The 20,346-nt window shown below is 43.6% G+C and overlaps 2 pseudogenes; both read right to left on the bottom strand.

Moving 5' to 3' along the window:
• Window positions 1-449: 449 nt before the first annotated feature.
• On the bottom strand, window positions 450-1,308 carry LOC102157059 (annotated as a pseudogene).
• On the bottom strand, window positions 10,781-11,711 carry OR2AV3P (olfactory receptor family 2 subfamily AV member 3, pseudogene; annotated as a pseudogene).

Consider the following 20,346-nt stretch of genomic DNA (forward strand, 5'->3'; position numbering starts at 1 on the left):
AAAAAACAGGCTTTTTTTTTTTAAATTTTTATTTATTTATGAGAGTCAGAGAGAGAGAGGCAGAGGGAGAAGCACCAGGAGCCCGACGTGAGATTCGATCCTGGGTCTCCAGGAGCGCGCCCTGGGCCAAAGGCAGGCGCCAAACCGCTGCGCCACCCAGGGATCCCGGGTTTTTTTTTTTTTTTTTTTTTTTTTAACACGTTTATCATTACCAAAAAGAGACGTCTTTAGGTAAAAATAATAAAAAAAACTCCACGCTGCATAGATAATGCAGATAGTTCTATTTATCTGGTCAATGGGCAAAAAGCAAGCACTTAAGGTCTTCAGCTCCAATCTTTCGTTCATTTCTTTTTTTTTTTTTTTTAATTTTTATTTATTTATGATAGTCACAGAGAGAGAGAGAGAGAGGCAGAGACACAGGCAGAGGGAGAAGCAGGCTCCATGCACCGGGAGCCCGACGTGGGATTCGATCCCCGGGTCTCCAGGATCGCGCCCTGGGCCAAAGGCAGGCGCCAAACCGCTGCGCCACCCAGGGATCCCTCTTTCGTTCATTTCTTACTGCTGGAATTTCATCTTCATTTCTCCACGTCGGATGACTAACCCGGAGGGCGGTAGAGACGGTAAGCCGGCACGTACTCAGCCCCGGCCCGCTCAGCCTCGCGGACCAATTCTCAGCTGGTGGATCGGCCGCTTTCGTCTCTTTGCCACCTTGTGGTTTAGGGTTTTCTGGGCGTCTGCGTCCGTAATCGAAGTTGCGGCGGTACCGACCTTGCGGTGGCTGCGGACCTTGGGTCTCCTCTCCTTGATTGTCCGAATCTTCCTCCTTTCCATCCTGTCCAGGCTGTCTTTGGCGAGGAGGACCCCTACGGAATCGTGGTCTATAACCTCACACATGCTGTGTCTCACTGGGCCACCTTGCTCTCCTGCACCCCGGTTGTCAGCACCTTTCCTCCCTTGTCCCTGCCCAGGAGGGTTGGAACACCGTGGTGGACGCCGGGGGCCTCCGCTGTGCTGAGGTGGGAGCCGCCGCCTGCGGTAGGGCCGGCGCGGTGGGGCGGGCCTGCGGGAGCTCGGGGATCCCTCCTCCTTTTCCCCACTCATTATTCTGGTAATTCTCTGGCGGTTGCGTGGAGGACCCCTGCGCCGCGGAGAGCGCCTATCACGGTTGCGGGCTGCTGCCTATCAACTGCCTGCCCTGGAACTCCACCAGGGCCCGTGCCAGCGGCTGCCTCCGCACCCTCTTCTCCCTCAACAACATCCAAGTCCACAGTCTCTCCATCTCCGACACTGCCAAGGTACTTCCTGGGCTTATCCTTCTTTTTTTTTTATAATAAATTTATTTTTTATTGGTGTTCAATTTGCCAACATATAGAACAACACCCAGTGCTCATCCCATCAAGTGCCCCCCTCAGTGCCCGTCACCCAGTCACCCCCACCCCCCGCCCTCCTCCCCTTCCACCACCCCTAGTTCGTTTCCCAGAGTTAGGAGTCTTCCAAGTTCTGTCTCCCTTTCTGATATTTCCTACCCATTTCTTCTCCCTTCCCTTCTGTTCCCTTTCACTATTATTTATATTCCCCAAATGAATGAGACCATATAATGTTTGTCCTTCTCCGTTTGACTTATTTCACTCAGCATAATTTTCAAAAGCATACAAGGGTGTACAAAACCAGTTACTTCGCTATCAAATAAGCCTTCTAACAATCCACCCCCACCATCTCAACAAGATTTGATTACTCTATTTTGGTCTTATCTGAAGTAATTTAGAAAGGAAAAAGAATCAGATTTAGTTAATACGATGTTAACATCACTATGCTACTTATAACCCATTATTGGTGGCAAACATTATTTGCATTAATCGTGATTTTATTTTATATGGAGAAAGTCATTACATATCTAAAGCAACAACTTCTATTTACATAGAAATGGGGTCTGCAGCATATTTGTAAAGTTGGAGATTTTCAGAAGTCTCAGGACATATCTTTTCTAAGCACCTAGAGTTTGCTTTATAAGACTAGATTAGTAGGATGACAATACTGCCACTAAATATTCTGATTTTTATTATACCCACTTAAAATATGTTCAACTATCTAGAGCATGGCTTAGAGTTAATCACAAACAAACTGAATTTGTCAACATCATTTTGCAAGCAGTATTATTATTTCCCAGTGAATATTTCTTCCGTGGCTGATAACTGAACATTCTAATTGTAAATAGTACCATAAATTGCTGGAATCCATAAGAAATAATGCTTAAGGGTCAAAGAATCACACAGGCAATTGGCCATTTTTACACTGGAGTAACAAAGCACATAGTTTTTCAACACAAAGTATAAGAGCTTTCCATGCAGGCAAGCAAATAACCTATCAAAAAGCATGCTTACTCTGTATTTGGCAAGATAAAACAAAGCAGACCAAAAAGATCTCATGGAAAGAAACCTGTTAGGCTGCATATTCTGCAATGTCTTTGCAAGTAAACTATTTTTCTCTCCTAGAGAAGAAAATTGTTCACATTTCTCATTATATGCATGCACAGTACATCCCTGCTATGGCCCAGGTATTCAGAACCCGAGATCCAGACGTTCTGAGATATTGTGAGATATAGACATTCCTAATATATAAGATTATATAACACATGTAAACTCACCCTTCTAATCTTACATCTGGTAGACTTCTGTTAAGGGCAATCAAATCACTAGCCATAAGGTTAAACCGATTGATTTTAAACAGTTCTTTCATTTTCTCCTGGTCATCTTTAGGAATCAGCACAGCCTTTCCCATTTCTCCTGGCCCTTCTTGATTTCTTGAAATAACAGCTGTTAGACGCACACAGTTATACACACACATACAAACATACAGATAATGAACTGAATAAACTCATGTGTTAGATTAGATTCTGCAGTCTATTATTTATACACTGGCTTAATAATATAATCATCAAGTCTTTATTGCTTACTTACAAACCATACACTACACTAATGAAACAACCTATTTTAATCCATTATCTCAATGCTGTGTGTTGTCTTTTAAGTCAAGAAGTATTATATGATTTGATTAATCATTAAGATTTAATAATTAAGCAAGTCAAACCCCAAATCTTAAAACTTCTCTGTCATATTTTTTTAATGTTTTATTTATTTATTTATTCATGAGAAACACACACAGAGAGGCAAAGACACAGGCAGAGGGAGAAGCAGGCTCCACACAGGGAGCCCGGTGTGAGACTTGATCCCAGAACTCGGCGATCACGGCCTGCGCCAAAGGCAGTGGCTCAACCGCTGAGCCACCCAGGCATCCCATCTGTCATATTTTTTTAAATAAAATTATTAGAGAAGGGATGAGCTTGGATACTGGGCAGACAAAGTTGTATAAAATAAAAGAGAACTTTTGAAAATACACCAAGATAAATTTATTCTCACATCCAACTAAATGTTTTGATATTTTACATGTCTCCTCCCACTACATCTTTATAAAAGCAAGCAACATTGATAATCCTTCATCTCAATTGCAAATTGACTCCCTGTCAAAGCATTTTCAAAAAATACAAGAACTAAAAAAAAATAATAATAATACAAGAACTTTCTTTTTTTTTTTTTTTATTTATGATAGTCACACAGAGAGAAAGAGAGAGGCAGAGACATAGGCAGAGGGAGAAGCAGGCTTCATGCACTGGGAGCCCGACGTGGGATTCGATCCCAGGTCTGCAGGATCACGCCCTGGGCCAAAGGCAGGCACCAAACTGCTGCGCCACCCAGGGATCCCTACAAGAACTTTCATAGTGGTGACATATAATTTCAAATGTCAGTTGAATTTGAACACTATGTGCCCTGTAAGTGGAACTTCACAATAATATTCTAGGCTTGATTATTTATTAAGAGAACTTAGGATCCCATATAAGGCTAATGTTCTGGCCATTGCCCTACAAGTTATCGCTACACTAATGTCCCTTTTTGCTCCAAAGTACGTTTCAATGTGTGTGTGTGTGTGTGTGTGTGTGTGTGTCTGTATGCATATGTGTGTGTATGTTAATATATAATTTTGAAAATCCAGTCAACCCTTAATTCACTCCTCATAATAATGTTAAATTAAGTTAAAATGAAAGGAATGTGGTCTGGTCATGACTCTTTCAAAGTGTTATATTTCATAGTTCCTAACACATTAATTGTACTGAAATGAGCTTCCCACATTACTTAAGAGGGCAAATATTTGGATCCAGATTACCTTAAAAATTTGCAAAATTTACAAAGGATATATAAAGTTGTTAAAATAATTTTTAAATTATTTTATTTCATTTAAAAATTCCAAAATAATAAAATAGGCTTGAAACTAGAAAACAGTAAACAAACTTTTGTCTGCCTTGATATTTATAGTTAGAGAACGTCAAGCCTGATATTGCTAGGACTAATAAACAGCTGGATCACCCAGCTGACTATTCCCTTTGAAAGGTAATCCTGACTTTGGAATGGCATGAGTCAGACAATAAAGGAGAATAAGTGTCTCTGAGGACGTCCAGATATGAGCACCAAGAAGGTAATGAGCCTGGAAATCCTCTGATACACAGAAAAGTAGTAAGAATTGGGGAAAATTTTAAATGAAAAAATTATGTGTATCCAACCTGAAATTATTTAAAAAGCTATCATCTAAAGAAAGTTTTTAAAGAGCCTCATTCAGTTTATGAAGCAAAAATAGAAATGATGGCAGGAATTTTATGAGAAAGCACATTTTAATCAATTTAAGAAATAACATTCTAAAAAAAAAAGAAATAACATTCTAACAGCAATATTTTACTTTTGGAGTTAGTAGCTTATTATCCCCCAAATCAGATGAAGTTAGTGGAGTTGGCTTTCAGTGAATTTGTGTTCTTGGTGAGATGCTGGGTTCAGAGAAGTATTGAGGTTCCTTCTGTTTCTAGGGTTTCTTTTTTAAGTACTTATACCACAAAAAGTGTTAATGAATTTCCATAGTTCTAACTTTCAAATAAAGAACATATCAGGCTACATGATACCCACTTACCATTAATATTTTATATGTGTATCTTATTTTTTATTAAGGTTACAGACCAGAATATATCATCTATCTCTATGTGTGGAGATAAAAAGATACATTCATATACTATATCTATCTATAGACCAGTTTATGTCATCTATCTCTATAGATAGGTATGGTATGCAGCTATATCTATATCTGTATCTATATCTCCATACATAGAGTTAGATGACATATTCTGGTCTATATCCTTAATGCCAGAAAAGCAGGATTAATTTTTTTTCTGATAAATTTTTTGACTTTGGCAGACAATAAAGAATGACCTTAAAAAACATTAAAATTCTGTTTCAGACATCTTATTTATATCTGTATTGACTTCATTCCTGTCTGTAAGTACTACCTCCTGTTTTTTCTTTTGGACTGAATTTCTCCATCTTGTCATTTTGTCCAGAAAGGAAAAGAAAAGGAAAATACAACAACAGTAACTACAACAAAACACAAAAACACTAAATCCTGGGTGTATTTTGGTCTGCTTGTTAAAAGAAACTACACCCCAAAATAAGAAAGAGATGAAAACATATCTAGATTAAAAAATAAATTACAATTAATAGGAACTATATATATACATATATATGCATATGTAAGAATTAAAAAGTAAAATATATTGAAAAATAACAAAAATAATACTGGAAGACTAAGGAATACAAAGAATGCTATCTACTGTTTTCCCTGAGAACTAAATCTTTGCAGGCCTCCCTGATGAGTAAACGTGGTGACAGCATGTTGTTAGTGCTGGTCTTCTGGGACAGGGCCTGTTGCCCTGATTCTCAGATGGACTTGACCTGTGGATATTCGCCTCCATTCTCAAGAGAGGCGGGGCTTGGAGTAAGTGGCTTCAGACCTCACTAGGGGCACTCTTTTGCTCCCTGATTGTTTCAGGACTGATGGGTGGGATGAATATGGCAGTGTCCTGCTCTGTAGCCCACCCTCCCCCCCCCAGCTGAAAATTCATGCCCCACACTCTTTAGTGAGCCCTCAAAGAAGACCAGTGATTCACTCTTGTGTCCCTGGTTTCTGTCAGAACCCGGCGTTTCACACTGCCTATCGCCGAGCTATTTTATCTTAGGCATGGGACTGAGTTTCAAAATTCCAAGTTTTAGGGACTCTTGTAGTGCAGACCCAGGCTGTTCCTCTCAGGGAGGGTCTCACCACACTTCGGGCTTTTGTCACACCTGTCCCCAGAAAGCAGCCACACAACCTTGTAGCAGTTCACAGTTTGTAGCCACACAGAACAGAAAGCCAGCAACCAGATTCGCTGTTCTCCCCCAGCTTCCACATTTCTATGCCTGCGAACAGTGCAACACTCAGGCACCACCGTTTTTCCTGCAGTGCAGGGGCTCCTCAGACCACCCTTAACTCCAGGGATCACGCCCTTCTTTGCCACTGAGCACCTTTAAGCCAGACACATTCCAGACAGTAGTGAATTTCCAAAAGTTCAGGTTTTGTGCTCTGCAGCTTCTAATACCTCGCAGTAGCCTCCATAAATAAGCTTCCTCCCTGCCACCGAATCCACAGCTATAGGTCCCCCAAGAGAACTTACGCACACCTACTTTCCCAAAGGTGGTCACTTTTCTACTTATAGACTTGCAGATTTTGTTCTCTCAGAATCCTGATTGATTTCTTAGGTTTTCAGCATGATTTGGTAATTATCTAGCTGTGTTCAAGGGACAAGACAAGTTCATCATCCCTCTGCTCTTCTTCCATCATCTTAACTCCTCCCTTCCTCTGTAATTGAATATTTTAGTATTTCTTGCAGAGCTGGTTTAGTGGTTATGAACTCCTTTAGTGTTGGGGTTTTTTGGGGGGAAATTCTTCATGTCTCCTTCTATTCTGAATAACAGCCTTGGTGATTAGAGTATCTTTGTAGTAGAATTTCCCATTCAGCGTTGTGAATATATCTTTCCTATTCCTTCTGGCATTTTTAGTTTCTGTTGAAAAATCTCCTGCTGGCCTTGTGTATTTTATCTTGTACATTGCTGACTTCTTTTGTCTTTCTACTTAACACTTTTTAATCTATTTTGTCATTTACTTACACTATGTCTAGGTGTGGGTCTCTTTTATTGATTTTATTGGGAGTTCTCTATGCCTCTTAGATCTGAATATCTGTTTCCTTCCCTAATTATGGAAGATTTCAGCTACTATTTTTCCAAATACGTTTTCTGTTCCTTTTTCTTTCTCTTTTTCTTCTGGGACTCCTATGGTATAAATGCTATTACATTTGATGGAATCCCTGAGCTCCCTAAGTCTATTCTAGTTTTGCATAATTGTTCCCCTTTCGTTTAGCCTGATTACGTTCCATTAGTCTGACTTCTAGGTCACTAATTCATTCCTCTACTTTTCCCATCCTGTTTTTCATTCAATCAAACATTCTCACTTTATTTTTTGTGCACTTTTTCTATGCTATGTTATTCTTTATCTGTGTTAATGGTCTCACTCACATTTTCTACCATTTTCTCATATTCGGTGAGTATCCTTACAATCATTGCTTTCAATTCCCTATCAGACCTGTTATTTTTATCTGTTCTGATTAGACCTCTGGCTGTGGTCTTGTCTTGTTCTTTCATTTGGAATAATTTTCTCTTGTTTCCTCATTTTGTCTGCCTCTCTGAATCTGTTAATGTGTTAAGGGAGTTAGCTATGTCTTCTCTTTTGAGTGTGGTGATTTATGAAGACTTCCTGAAGTGTGTTGCTCTTGAGTCTTTTTTCCTTTCAGTGCAGTCATGTGTACTGGCTCTCTGCCTGTTGGGGGCTGTGCTTGCTTCTACGGTGTTCATGGGACACAGGCAGGTCAGTCTCAGGGCGCATGCCCAATAAGTATCTTGAGAGCAGGGCAGTGGCATTAGCAAAATTTGCATTGTGCCAGTTTTCCTATGCCAGATTCCCTAAAGTGCTCTGGTGGCTGGGGGCATGAGGCTTCGTGCAATACATAAGGATGCCAGGGTGAGGATTGGCCTATGCATGAGTGGTTGAAGATGTGGCTAGGCTCAGTCCTGCCATTGGGTGCTGCACATGGTAACAGCTGTGCACCCAGCAGCTGGACATCGTGCTGCTGGTGGCTTGGATAGCAGCTCTAACGAAACTTACCCTGAGCCCTGATTTGAGGCCCCAAGTATCTGGGCAGCCCTCCCTCCTGTGGGTGGCTCTGTGTTTAAGCTGAATGGCAGGGCAGGAAAATGGCACATGCAACCTCCCTCATTTTCAAAGAATTCCCTCAATATGCTCCAAAATCAGTATGAACAATTTGTCTCCCAGCACTGTGTAAACTGCTGCTTTTATGTTGCCTCTCTGCAGTTTGCAGATTCTTTGAAGGCAGCAACCCAGCTCTCACTGGCCCTCTCAGCTCACTCAGTGCTGGGTGACTTTGAAATCTCCAGGCTCCATATCCCACTGGTTTTACAAACCTATGGAATTCAGCTCCTCTGGTTTCTGAAGCCAAAAATTATAAGGATTAGTCTTCTCTGTGTGAGCTTCCTGGTGCAAGGGCATATTTTTCTGCCTTATTCCTGTGTGCAGTTTCATCCCTCCTATGAACAGCCTCCCTCTCACTTTCTGACCTTCCTGATACTTTCAGGTGCAGCTTCTCCACTCTACTTAGTTGTATAGTTTGTTCTGTCATTCTTTAGTCACTCACCCTTTTATTGACTTGTATGTGGATGATATGTGGTACATATGGAACCAGGTGAGTTTAGGGTGCTTCTACTTCACTGTTGTCTCAAGCTGTAATTGAAACTGGTCCATTTTCTTACAATATACACAAAACAAAATGGATTAGGGACCTAAATTTGAGACTTGAAACCATAAAATTCCTTTAAAAAAATTCTCTCACCAGTAATTCCTTTGACATAGACCTTAGCAACATTTTTCTAGATGTGTCCCTCAGGCAAAGGAAGCAAAAGCAAAATTAAACTATCAAGACTCTATCAAACTAAAAAGCTTTTGTGCAGTGAAGTCAAATCACTGAATGAGAGAAGATATTTGTAAAATATCATTGAGGATGTTGAGGAAAGGAGCACTTGCGCACTGTTGGTGGGAATGTAAATTGGTGTAGCCACTAGAAAACAGTATGAAGGCTCTTCAAAAAATTAAAAATAGAGTTACCATATATGTATGATCCAGTAAATTCCATTGCTAGATATATCTCCCTCAAAGTGAAAACACCAATTCAAAAAGATATATGTACTTCCATGTTTATTTCAGCATTATTTACAACATCCAAAATATGTAAGCAACCTAAATATTCATTGATAAATGATTGGATAGGGAAGAGTGTGTGTGTGTGTGTGTGTGTGTGTGTATAAAATGCAATATTACTGAGCCATAAAAAAAGAATGAAATCTTGCCATTTGTGGCAACCTAGATGGACATAGGGTATTTTGCTAAGTGAAATAAGTCAGAAAAGACAAACAGCATATAATTTTACAGATATTTGGAATAAAAAACCAACAAATGCACAAAGCAAAGCAAAGCAAAAACAAGCAAGCATACAAAAGATTCATAAATACAGAGAACAAAATGATCATCACCAGAGGGAATGGAAGATGAATAGGCAAATAGGTGAAGGTGGATTAGGAGATACAAACTTCTGGTTACAATATAAATAACTCAATAGGATGAAAAGTACCACATAGGAAATATAGTCAATAATATTGTAGTAACTTTGTCTGGGGGCAGACAATAACTGTACTTACTGTGGTGGGCATTTTATAATGTATGTAATTGTCTAATCACTATGTTGTACACCTGGAACTAGTATAATTTTATGTCAACTATATTTCAGTTAAAAAGTAAAACATTTTAAAAGAAAAATATGTTGCATGGAAAGTAATTAATAGATTTTATATACAAAATTGTAGACAGTATTTTCCTTTGGTTGGTCAGAATATGGGCTCTTTTTACCCTTTTGTTGTATTTTTGGAAAGTTTCTAGAGTAAGTAGTCATGTTATTAATAATATTTTTTGGAACTTGAAAAATGTGGCAAGTCATATGTAAAGGGAAACTGGTGCAATTGTAATAAAGAAGCCAGGAAATCAAAGAGACAGTTTTGAGACAGCTCATGGAAGAGTGGCATTTCAATATATGGACACATGTGACAGAGGTAATTCCATGCTGTGTCTAAAAAATGAAGACTCAAAAACCATATGAAAAGTCCAAGGTTGCGTAAGCCAATATGAGGCATGATTGAGTGTATTGATAGATAATGAGTGTAGGTTACGAGTTTGAGAAGGTACATTAGGACCATGTTATCCAGCAGGATATCTCAAATCATGTAAAGTTTGCTGAATATACATGCCTAGGTCACTTCCCAGAATTTGGTTTACAGGGCCTCTAACAGCTAATTTGGTTAATACTGTTAAATAGGAACTCCTTGCCCCATTGTAGTGTATTACACACTACAAAAAAATCTGGAAGGAAAGAAGTATACTTTTTGTAATGTGGGTTGCAAATTGAAGTCCAGAGTTCAGTTTTTCGTAATAGCATTAGCATTAACTAGGAGAACAATAAAGAATCTGGGTGTTTGGGACGCCTGGGTGGCTCAGCAGTTGAGCCTCTGTCTTCAGCTCAGGACATGATCCCAAAGTTCTGGGATTGAGTCCTGCATCGGGCTTCTGCATGGAGCCTGCTACTCCCTCTGCCTGTGTCTCTGTCTCTTTCTGTGTCTCTCATGAATAAATAGTAAAAAATCTTTAAAAAAAAAAAAAAAGAATCTGAGTGTTTTAAGGTACAAGTGACATCATCTTCTCTGCTTAACATCAGCTTTCTCCATAGAGCCTTCCTCAGAGCCCCCAACACCTCCTTGTTCCTCAGGCTGTAGATGAGGGGGTTAAGCATGGGAATAATGATTACATCAAACACAAAGAGATGCTGATCCATCTCTGAGGGGAGAGAGGAACCTGGAGTCATGTAGATAATCATGGCTGGACCAAAGTAGAGACTTACCACACAAAGATGGGAGGAACAGGTAGCTAGAGCTTTGTTTTTGCCCTCAGGAGAGTTCATGCGGAGAACAGTAAGGTAGATGTATATGTAGGATGTCAGAATGAGTCCAAAAGGGATGAGAAGGAAAGCAATGCTGGACAGTAACACCACTTTCTCATAGATGGAGGTGTCCTCACAAGAGAGCTTCAGAAGGGCCATTATCTCACAGAAGAAATGGTCAGTTTTCCTGGAGCAGCAAGTAAAAAAGTGCATGGCATAAATTGTGTGCATTAAGGAGATAAGCACACCTCCAGCCCATGAGCCAGTGGCCATTTGCATACAGACTCGGGGAGTCATGATTATGGGATATCTGAGGGGGTTACAGATGGCCAAAGGCCATGAGAGTGAGAAGAACGCACTCAGCCACTCCTAGCATCAAGTACAGAAAAATTTGGACTCCACAGCCAATATGAGAGATAAACTCATGTCCAGAGAAGAAGTTAGTGGCCATCTTGGGGACAGTGGTGGAAATTAACATTAGATCCATGAGGGAGAGCTGGCTGAACAAGAAGTACATGGGGGTGTGGAGGCAAGCATCACTCCAGATCAGCAGGACCAGGATGGAATTTCCTGTGACTGCCACCCCAAAAATCAGACGGACAATGGAGATGAGGAGTCTAGGATGCTGGGAGTCAGAGAAAAAGCTAAGGAGAATGAAATCCGTGGTGGAGGATTCATTTCCTTGCTCCATGCCTTAGTCTACTGGCTTGATCTAGAGGACCATGGAAGAAAAACACACACACTGTTATTGCTCTTCCCATATAAATGCACTACTGATTTGAATCTATTCTGGAAAGTTGAATAATTGCTGAGCAAATCCAGGGGGGCCTGGGTGGCTTAGTGGTTGAGCTTCTGCATTGGGTCAGGTCACGATCCCGGAGGGGCATCAGGCACAGGAAGAGGCCTTCCCAAGGCAGCAGGGCCAAGCTGCCCTCCAAGCTGCCAAGTGCCTGCTGCCCTCCATCCCCTTCCCCACCCACTCCTTCCTTCTTCTTATCTCCCCAGCCTATCGCTGCTGACTCTTCCAGCAGGACATGTCACTGCCCTTCACATTCTGTCAACTGCAGATGCTTTTCTGGTTAGGACATCTCCTCACATATTGAAGTCATTTCTTACACGCGGGCCTCCAGTCACGAGATCTCCACGGAGGGAGGGAAGAGGCTGTGACGAATCCTTACTGCGAGCTGACTCGCCCTCTGCTTCGAGCACCCTGAAAGAGGGTGGGCTCCCTGCTCCCTGGACATCCGTTCTCTTGACCGGAAAGACAGAGCTCCACCGCCTGCTGCCCTCGGGACATTCTGTGGCCGGGGGGCGTCAGCATGTCCTGAGCACCCCCATCTTCCGCAGCTCCTTGGGAGCTCACTGTCCAGGCAAGGGACCCCTGGAGTTCCAGGGAAAGACCATTCCTTCAGCCCGAGGCGGGGGGAGGGGATCGAAACACCTCCCAGCGGCACCAGAGCTTCGAAGCCGACACTACGGAGTTAACATTTGTCGGTCATGAAAGAGCAAATGCAAAGTTCAGGGAGCTGCCAGCGGCCAGAAGAGCCCTCCTGTCCTGTGACTCCCACCTTCCACAGACTTGCCAGGGCGCACCTGCAGGACTGCAGGTGACAAGAAGCGTGTGCTGGCCTGGGGAGGGATTTTCTGGAATGTTCTGCTGCTTGATCCAGTCTGAAGGCCGTCTGATTCAGGAGCACGGGGTGCTCTCACTCCCCCCCCCTTCCCTGAGGAAGAGGAGCCTTCATCGCTGGCATCCCCACCTGTGTCTGCATTCCAGGGTCTTTGAACCTAATAGGCTTTGCGCCATCGTGTGACAGTGCCATTTCCCAAGGTTGACTGATGCTTCCCCAACACCTCCAGGCCCAGGGCTTCTTCTGCTGCTCTCTTCTCTGGTTGAAATCATCGGCTTTCCATATCTTTTTAAGATTATTAACAGGTACGTGGCTACCACAAATGCTGTGTCTGAGTCGGTCAGATGCCCCCAGACCCCTTAGCACAAATCTGGGAGTGTTTCTGGGAGTGAGTGGGGAGTGGTTGGCTGCCTGGATGGAGAGCCACGGGTCCTGCTCTCACGCCCCAGAGAGCATGACGGGTTCTGGCAGCCACATTAAGAGGACCTTTTCCAAGCCCTGCTAGCAATGGTCTCATGGGAATGTAATACGTTTCTGATTCCAAGAAGGCTGAGAACACAGACCCCCTCAGTCGGAGGGCCTCTATTTTCTGCATCTGCTGTGGAAGCACTGAGTGATGGAGGAGAGATGTCAGGGTTCAAAGCCCGTGGCCAAGAAAGAATTCTTGAGATGTCTTTAGTGCAAAAAGGTGGTTTTATTAAAGGACGGAGATGGGGACGGGACCTGTGGGGTCGTGAAGGGTGGCCGAGTATATACTCTCAAGTTGGGAGGGGGTCAGGGAAAGGGGGAGTCTCTGAGGAATTTGGAAGCCAAGTTTCCAGGACCCTAAGGGACCACCTACTGTTGGGAAAAGGTCATTGATTACGGTCTAATAAAACCTGCGTCCTGAGCCCCTTCAGATGGACATGGGTGGGCCATGTGCTTGGGGGGTGACGCCAACACGTATCTCGGGGGCTTTAGAGATGCAGGAAGTTTCTAAAGGAACTGTTATATGTTAGAGGAGACTCACGAAAAAAAAAAAAAAAAAGAGGAGACTCACGGGGTCCTGGGGTTGGCCCAAGGTTGTCTTTGTCCTCAGCAGGGTGTCCACATGGAGGCAGCTGAGTCCCGAGAGGAAGATCCCTCTGCCTGGTTTGAGGACGTGTCCGTGGGCCGCAGCGAGCAAGGAAATCTAACTTATAATCAGCCTTCCTTTCCCACGTCACTGTGTGTGGAGGAGAGAACACAGTTGGGTCTTGTTTGGTTTCTCCTCCTGGGAGCATGTTTGTGGGGCGGTGGTAAGGTGCCTGCCCCACCTACTCCAAATGCCCTCAGTGATTTAGTGAAATCACCCTACTAGAAACGGTACTGATCATACAAAAAAGAGGCATCTACAACTGAAATCCACCCTGACGTGAGCAGCTGTAGGCTATGCCTTCATCTGCTCTGATGTGCGATGTTTGGAGTTGGCCTGCGCAAAGAAAAGACTAGAGCATTTCAGGAGCGCAGGCCCTGGCATGGGTCACCCCAGAGCATGCCAGTGACCGAGCCAGACAGCCAGTCCCACAGCAGGCACTTAACAAACCCCTTAGGGGGATCCCTGGGTGGCTCAGCGGTTTGGCGCCTGCCTTTGGCCCAGGGCGTGATCCTGGAGTCCCGGGATGGAGTCCTGTGTTGGGCTCCCAGCATGGAGTCTGCTTCTCCCTCCTCCTGTGTCTGCCTCTCTCTCTCTCTATGCCTATCATAAATAAATCTTAAAAAAACAAAACAACAACAAAAAAAAACACCTTAGGTCTTGTTTTGGAAAGGTTTTCTCTTTTTGGTCTATTTTCCCATAATGCTGCGAAGAAAATATGACGGGACTTGTTTAAAGCATAAGATCTATGATCTGTGGGGAAATCTAAAACTCATTTTAATTAATTGAGGTTAAAAGTTCTGTTCTGAAAATGTTATTTATTCGCATTAGAAAGTATGTGCTCTGGAGACATAAAAACGTTGAAGACATAAGAAAATAAAAAATAAAAAATGTTGCACAGTGTACTGTGTCATTTGAGTCCTAAGAGAGGTGACTGGGATTTTTTTCTGGTGGGAGAATGGGTTTCCCAAACTGGGGTCCTGTCAGCGTTTCAGGGAGCTCCACCCCAGAGGATGTATTTAATTTCAGATCAAGAACACATTAGACAGGACAGCAATAGTTTTTCAAAATATGCCTTCATTCTCAATCAACAGGATGACTGCTTTATTGATCTGCCTGAAGAGGGGATGTGAGCTGCTTCTGACAATACCCAAACCCCACATCGCCCATCACACATCACAGAGTGGAGCATCTCAATGTCGTGGCAAAGGTGCAAAAGCAAATGCAGAGGTGAACTTCAAGACAGGGCCAATCCCCACTGCCCAAAATGAGGAGACAGTGCAAAGCAGAAGGGATGCTGGGCCTGGACACGAGCCGCTGCCTCTAGAGAGCACATAGGATCGCAGCAGGAGAGGGTTATCCAGCAGAAAACTGGCCTCATGTGCTCGGAGGGTCCGCAAGGCAGAAAGTCACTGCGGAAACCCCTTAAAAGCACAAAGCTGAAAGAAAATCAAAATGGCTGTGCTCACGCTTCAGTGAAGCTTAATTTCAACATGACCCTGACCTTTTACTCTCTTCTGCGAACCCCCCTCCTCCTTCTTAGGGTTTTGTTTCAGGAACCTACTACCACCCTAAGGACATAGGCATGAGACTGTCAGCAAGTACACCTTCCCTAGAAACAGGCCAGATCTTGATTTCCAGACAGCCTCCAGCCTCTGCCTTGGGTCGGGGGGTGGGGGTGAGGGGTTGGTTTGCAGGTTTGGAAGGCCAGAGTCTGTGCAGCCTCTTTCACCCTGCAAAGCAATAACACTATTGATTGTATCTCTCTCTCTTTTTAAGACATTTCATTTATTTATTTGATAGAGAGAGAGAGAGAGTGAGCACAGGCAAGGGGAGGGGCAGAGGGAGAAGGAGAAGCAGACTCCCTACTGAGCAGGGACCCCCAACGTGGGACTCGATCCCAGGACCCCGAGATCATGACCTGAGTTGAAGGCAGACGCTTCACTAACGGAGCCAGCCAGGCGCCAGCTATTGTACCTCTTTATCCCAAACCCCATCTTCATGAAACATTTTGGTTCCAAAGGTTGGAGGTCAGTCTTCAACATCAGAGGGAGAGGGAAAGGCCAGCTGGCCTCCCTGCCTGGCTTTTGATTAGAAAGAAAAAATAAGTCTTCCCTGAGAACGTGTTAGACAAAGCTTGTCCTTGCCTGTGTTTGGGGCAAGAATTCACACTATCTGGCTTCCACCAAAAAGCAAACTAACAAACACCCAAGCTGTGGGTTTACATCGTCCTGATACCTGTCAGGAGCCAATGCAAAGGCTCACTAGAGGAATGCACATAAAGGACCCCCATGCCACCAAAACGTTTCAATGCACATGAGTTCACAAATTTAGAAAAAAAACAAACGTTTCCAGGTATATCAAGTAACAAGGAACAATGAGTGAGCATCAGCAGGAAAAAAAACGAAAGAAAAAGAAAATCAGACTTCAGGCAGTGAAATGCCAAATAAAAATATGAAATAAATACATTTAATAATTTAAAAAAGTCAACAGTGAATGTGGAAAATCTGAAATATTACAAAAGAAATCACGCAAATTTGTCATGCAGTCATTTGAGATGGAAAAAATAAAATTTTTCTTTATTGTTTTTTAAAATGAAACCTGGGGGAAGAGAGAATTCATTGAAATGAGATGTTGATAGTTGAAAACAGCAGATTTAAACAGTTCAGGAATGAACAAACGTGAAGGCATGGCTGAAGAAATTAAGCAGAATGCAGTGAAAAAACATGGAAAATAAGTTTTAGGGACCCCTGGGTGGCTCAGTGGTTGAACGTCTGCCTTTGGCTCAGGTTGAGACCCCAGGATCCGGGATTGAGTCCCGCATGGGGCTCCTAGCGGGGAGCCTGCTTCTCCCTCTGCCTGTGACTCTGCCTCTCACTATCTCTGTGTCTCTCATGAATAAATAAATAAAATATTTTTTAAAAAAGAAGTTTTTAAAAGATTGGGATGGGAAACTGGCTGAGTTGGTGAATATCTATACATGTACACACCCATGTGTATAAATAAGAAGAAACTAAGTTATCCCAGAAGTAATATCTAAGATACAAGAGGGAATGAGGGGCAGGAGTGGGTGGGATTGCAAGCTTGCAGACAAATCTAAACAAATAAGCTATATAAAATAATATTTATGATAATTTCTAACTTATAGAGTTAGGAAACCAAATAAAAGACTAGGCAAGTGCAGAGCATAAATCAAGAGAAAGATAATTGTAATTACATGTCAGAAGACCTCATTCCATTTTAGAAAGAGATAAAACATGTCTTTCAACCAGTTTGTTAGGTCAAACATGCATGTGAAAGCGTTTGGTGCATGCAAACAGAATTTAAAAAGTAGATACCTTTCAAAATTAGAGGGTAGAAAACAAAGAAAAAATTTAAATGTCGAAGGTTATATACAGGGAAGAAAAAATAGTTGTTAGAAAGCAGCCAGAGAATCACAAACTAAAAGGCAACCGTGAATTTAGGTTTAAACAGGATGCACTCCCAATAACGTGAATGACTCAGACCTCGTGCTTGAAGACAACCATGGTGGGACTGGATTTTAAGGTGTGGTGGAGAGCGATGTTGTTTAAAGAGGCCTGTCCTAAGATGTGAAAACAAAAAACTCGAAAGTAAAATAACAAAAATATTGTGGTGAATAAATCCTCAATCATCTATAGCCACAGAATGAACACAATAAAATTCTTAATATTTTGCAATCTTTCTTATATTAATGAGAAAAGACCTCTTGCATATAGTGCACTTCACATTTGTGTGCCTATGCATTTCAAATAAAAGCAAAATCAGATGCCCAGGCAGTGAGACCCACCCCATCGCTTTAATGACTAAGGTAAAGGATTCCTGGGATGGGAAGGGTGCGCATTCTCATCGAGACTCACTGGTCGGAAGGCAGGTGCATCTCCACAGGTGACTAGGGATCCCAGGTGGTCAACTCAAATTCCCAAGATGTTTTGTAGATTCAGTTGAAGGAACTCTAATTAATTTTTGGATTCCCGAAAGAAATAACAGATGATGAGTTGTCTTCTGTAACAGGAAGGCTTATGTTAGGGACGCCTGGGTGGCCCAACAGTTGAACGTTTGCCTTCAGCTCAGGGTGTGATCCTGGGGTCCCGGGATTGAGTCCCATATTGGGCTCCATGTGAGGAGCCTGCTTCTCCCTCTGCCTGTGTCTCTGCCTCTCTCTGTGTCTCTCACGAATAAATAAATAAACACACTGCTCTTCCTGTCTCTGACACCTACCACATCAAGGCCATCCACCCACGAGTGATCTCGGTGAAGCACAGACATGGGCACGAGATTCCCCTCGGTGTTCACCACCCACTGATCTGTTCTGCACCATGGGACACGGGCAACACCAGGGTCTGAGGTTCAAGGGCTTGGGTTTCCTTTCTAGTCTCCCTGCCTCCCATTTGCCTTGGATTCCTCCCCTCTCCCAAATATCCTGAAGCGTCCCTCACCCCTGCCTTCCTCTCCATGTGGAACATGACTCTCTCTCTCCTTGGCCCATATAACCCTTCAGGCTCAGTTTTTGTACAGTTGTCCTGTTGTCCTGAGCACGGCTGATGGAGGTGGGTCTTCCTGGCGTCCTGTCCTTCCATATGCCAGCACCCATCACACAGGCCACCCCCCGTTCCTCCAAGCAAATCTCCAGGAAGACCACATGCTCTGAGGATGATGAGGAGCACACCAGCACCTCTCTGGGGCAGCTGAGGGGTGGCTAAGGTGTGGAGGAGAGCAGGTGTCAATAAGCAGTCGCTGAATAGCTAAGTGGAAGGTAGTCATAGAAAACTTCCACTTTAGATACAAAGAAGTCCATAGACTTAATTTAAAAACAAAAAAATTTTGGGACAAAAAAAAAAAATTTGGGGACACCTGGGTGGCTCCATGGTTGAGCATCTGCCTCTGGCTCAGGACGTGACCCCAGGGTCCTGGGATAGAGACCCACATTGGGCTCCCCACAAGGAGCCTGCCTCTCCCTCTGCCTGTGTCTCTGCCTCTCTCGCTGGGTCTCTCATGAATAAATAAATAAAATCTTTAAAAAAATATTTTAAGAACACAGGCTTTGGAGAGACCCCGTGCACAGTTCTGTAAAAGAGGAGGGTGGAAAAGAAAAAAAAAAAAAGAGGAGGGTGGGAGGGGAGAGGAGGAGAGATGGAGGGAAGGGGGAGGAAGCAGCTAAGTCTGATTCTCTCTCTTTCTCAAGTCCTATTTCTCTGGTTCTGGAAGGAGCAGTAGGGGTTGGAATCAAGTGAATTGGCTCAAAGTTGGGCTCCCTCAGGTGTGGACACTGTGACCTGGAGGGCAGGTGTCCAGCCTCCATGTCTTCCTCCATCAGGAGGACAATAGAACTGAGCTCCAAGGTCAGTCCATAATCGTGAGCTGGGGGATTGGAAGAACAGGGCCGCTGCTGTGGGCCAGCTGGAGGCCCCAAATCTACAGACACTTCCCAGGAACCAGGCACCCCACCCTGCCCCTTGCTTCTAGGGCGGGACGTGGTCGGGCCCCGCGGGTGCGGCACCGGATGCCAGTGACAAGGCCGCCTGCACGGTTAGGCCTCTGGCCAAGCATCCTTGGTGGAGATCTCCTCACCAACGGGGTCAGGGGTTCACAGACAACACTAGGGCAGAGCCAGTGGGGTCCGGATGTGCACCCAGGGCCACGTGGTCTTTGCTCCTTCCCGGGCCCCTCGACCCCCTTCCCAGGCCCCTAGAACCCGAGCCTAGGAACAAGTCTCCATGGTGTGGATGCTACCCCTGGGGCCTCCCTCCTGCCGAATGGACAAACAGCAGATCCGCTGCCCTGCCAGCTGTCACCTGGGATAAATTTTTTTTTTAAGATTTTATTTCTTTATTCATGAGAGACACAGAGAGTGAGGCAGAGACACAGGGAGAGACACAAGCAGGCTCCCCAGGGGGAGCCTGATGTGGGACTCAACCCCGAGGCCCCAGGATCACGATCTGAGCAGAAGGCAGACGCTCAACTGCTGAGCCACCCAGGCATCCGCCCTAGGATAACTTCTGTCTTATAGACTTCAGGAATATACGTTTGTGATGTGAGTGTACATAATTCAATACTGAGAAGGAGATACTGACCTGAAGCTGTTTCATCAGTGGATAAACAAGCATGGGCCAAGCGTCCCTCCCAGCCCATGGCAGCCAGGGGACATCAGCTCTCCGAGGAAGGGTCACCCATGTGCCTCCTCAGCAGCCCTGTGGGCGCCGTCATCCACAGGTGTGAGCCCATTTGGCTCTTTGTTATTTATTATTATTATTGGTTATTATTATTTGTTATTACTTATTGTTATTGCTTTGTTATTACTTATTACATATGTGGCATTCATGAAACGACGATGTGCGGGACAAACCAACAAATAAAGAACTAACATGATAGCTGAGGACTGGAGCGATTTTTTTCTACTTAAAAATTCTAAGTTTTTCTTGTCTTTATACAAAAAAAAAAAAAATATGTTTCTATAAAAAGGACTTTTGAAGGGCATCCTGGCCACGAATTCCTTGCTCTCTTTCCAACCCTGCATCATTTTAGGAAAACCCCTACATTCATGCTATTTTGACCCACGCAGA

Source organism: Canis lupus, chromosome 16, assembly GCF_011100685.1.
Source record: "Canis lupus familiaris isolate Mischka breed German Shepherd chromosome 16, alternate assembly UU_Cfam_GSD_1.0, whole genome shotgun sequence".
Classification (NCBI taxonomy): domain Eukaryota; kingdom Metazoa; phylum Chordata; class Mammalia; order Carnivora; family Canidae; genus Canis; species Canis lupus.